Below are 2,837 nucleotides of genomic sequence, written 5' to 3'. Positions count from 1 at the left end.
AGGATGGACCTGCACTAATTGATCCCACCTATAAGGAAGGGGAAACCAAGAGCTTCTAGAAGTTTTCTCTCAACAAGTAAGGAGGGAGACCTACTAGTAAAATTGGGTATTCCTTCTAGAGATGACAACATGGTAAAAGAGCTCCCACTTTAGGGCGCTTTCTCAATGCTTACTTACAATAGCACCATGGACCCTGTTGAGCACCTCTATAAGTTTGAGAATGAAGGCTTGCTCTACAGGTATACTGATGGTATTAAATACCGCGTATTTCTTATTATACTAACCGACTCTTCCCAACTATGGTTCGACTAGCTCCAAATTGGATCAGTTTGTTCTTTTGTAGAGTTCACCTCTCTTTTTTTCTAACTAGTTCGCTAATAGCAAGAAATACCTAAAATCGACTATTAGCCTTTTTGGGATAAAAAGTGAAGAAAAGGAGACCTTGAGGGCATATGTCCAATGCTTTAACAATGTTATGCTAGTACTCCTATCTACCTACTAGGAGGTGTTGATTAGCACTCTCACGTAGGGATTTTGAGTTGGATCTCTCTTTGGATCGTTGGCTAAGAAGCCTATCACCAACTTCCAAGAATTGGTAGCCTGATTAGAGAAATACATGAATTTAGAATATGCTCGACTAGTGAAGAAGGTTGAAAAATTGTGAGAGAAGGCGGGAGAATAAAGGCACTTCCTCCCATAGGAGTTTAGGAGAATGCAGAGGGCGGTTCAATCCCATCAACCCAAGAAATGAGCATTTCACCTCTCTCATTACTAGCCCAGCACTAATGTTGATGGCCATAAAAGGCACCCTGCTTTGCAATGGCCCAAGGGTGTAGAGGAAGGACCACAACTTTTCAAATCTAAATATTTTTTCAAGTACCACAAAGAGTATGGACATAATACTAATAGATGCTGCCAACTGAGGCAGGAGATAGAGAGGCTCATTCAAGATGGTTACTTAAAAAGACTACGTAGATAAATAAGGAAAAATGCAGCGCACCCCCCTGTGATGTGGGTAATGTGCATGACACCCCCCTGTGATATAAAAAAAACCAAATTACCTCTTTGTGAAATTTTTTTTGTAGCAATTAGACCCCTACGAGTCAAAGGTGTGGCAAACGCACCAATGTTGTGGCTGGGGGGCATTTATGTTGTATTTTTATAATTTTGCCCCTCATTCATTAAATGAAAGAGGTTAAATGTAAAATACCCCCACTGTGTTAGTGATAAAAAGCAAATTAACCCCCTGCATTTTTCCCCAAATAAAAGTTCAGCAGCTTGCTCATCCGTTGTTGCAATTTCTCCTTCTTCCAATTGTTTCTCACTTAAATTTCAGAAATAGAAGCTGAAAATATACATAAAAACTAAACACAAACACTAAACAAGATTGACAAAAACATAAAATTGAATTCCATTAGAAAGGATTGAAACCTAATATTGTTTTTATTGCCACATTACTAGTTTTGAATGAAATCCATATCTACAAACATTGAGTGCCATATTATAGACAAGTTTTGCCACATCTACAAAATGAACAGGCCATTTACCCAAAGAAAAAGCCATTGACAGGATGCAGTTTAAACTACTCTTTTTGTCTTCTCTTTTCTCTTTTCTTCATCTTGTCCAAAATTTGTGAAATAATTGGCCTCTTGTTGTATCTCCTAGTTGCAGGTACTGAAAAAGTTGCTGGAGTATCATTCCCCAATAAGGATGCATTTCTGGGGCCTTGATAGCCTACTTGCGGTTACATTAAATTTAGATTTAGAAAAATATTTGTTGCAGCTGGGTTGGTTTAAAAATATTTTAATAAAGAAGAACATACCTGGGTTGCAAAGCTTGGTGCAGGTGCAGGTGCAGGTGGTTCTATTACATTTCTGCCTTTTCTCTTTCCTTTTGTTGCAGCCTGCAAATTGTAATTAGAAATGAGTTTAACAAAAAGGTGAAGGGATAAAATAGAAAGAACAAAATTCATTGAACGGGCTTGATGTTAGATATCCCAACTTAATACCATGCAATTTTAATCCCTAAATGTAAATGAAAAGACATACAGCAAAACCATTGTTCAATTCCTCTACATTTGCACTACTGCAATTTTATCGGGTAGTCTGTTCAATTCAATTGAGAGTATTGATTTTTTAAGACTTCAAAAAATAAGCAGTAGGAAAACAACCTTGTTTAGAAATCTTAATCTGCCAAGCCTTGGTCCATCCCTGATTCCATGAATGTCAACTGAAATCTCGTAATGCTGCTCATGAACTAATTCTTCAGCTTCCAAGCAAGCCTCGATCCCTGCATCTAAATAACCAAATATATCCAAAGTGTAGTATGGATTACTCAACTTCAATCAAAAGAATTGTAGAACTCATTTGAAGCTTTAGAATTACTCACAATGAACACTCAAAAAAGCCATTTTGCTTCCTACACACCCACTAAAAATTTGAGTGTCCTGCATGCCCATTCTCATTTGTGGAGGCAATTACATAGGTGACACTTGAGTCCTAGTTCTTCAGTATCGTTACTCCACATGAAAAAGCCAAAATCCACCCAAAAAAGGAATAAAACATACTAAACCCTAATCTACTTTCCAAATGAAGAAAAAATAGTAAAGACAGAACCACCTACCATAATTGCTTCGAAATCTGATGCTTGATCAGCTTTTTCCCTCACAAAACCATTAAATCAAAAACAAAACACAAAAGTCAGCAGTAAAAACTCGTAAAAAGAAAAAAAATTCAAAAATCATAAAAAAAGAATTACCTTTTATAAAAGTTTTTCCCCTCGATCTGGACAGTACTTTAGCTATATCCACATATGTCCTAGAAAACAAACAAAAAAAA

The 2,837-nt window shown here is 36.8% G+C and overlaps 1 long non-coding RNA gene across 1 annotated transcript; it reads right to left on the bottom strand.

Annotated features, from left to right (window-relative positions):
- Nucleotides 1–1,479: 1,479 nt before the first annotated feature.
- LOC148788259 (uncharacterized) lies at nucleotides 1,480–2,401 on the bottom strand. The gene is made up of 3 exons (XR_016065391.1): nucleotides 2,171–2,401; nucleotides 1,823–1,903; nucleotides 1,480–1,734 (listed from the first exon to the last, which is right to left on the bottom strand). It is a non-coding gene; the product is annotated as an uncharacterized LOC148788259 (long non-coding RNA).
- Nucleotides 2,402–2,837: the final 436 nt, after the last annotated feature.

The sequence above is a fragment of the Sesamum indicum genome, linkage group LG4 (genome assembly GCF_026168435.1).
Source record: "Sesamum indicum cultivar Baizhima isolate 11 linkage group LG4, ASM2616843v1, whole genome shotgun sequence".
In the NCBI taxonomy this organism is placed as follows: domain Eukaryota; kingdom Viridiplantae; phylum Streptophyta; class Magnoliopsida; order Lamiales; family Pedaliaceae; genus Sesamum; species Sesamum indicum.
Note: the sequence above shows the minus strand (reverse complement) of the source record. Positions and strands in the feature narration are given on the sequence as shown.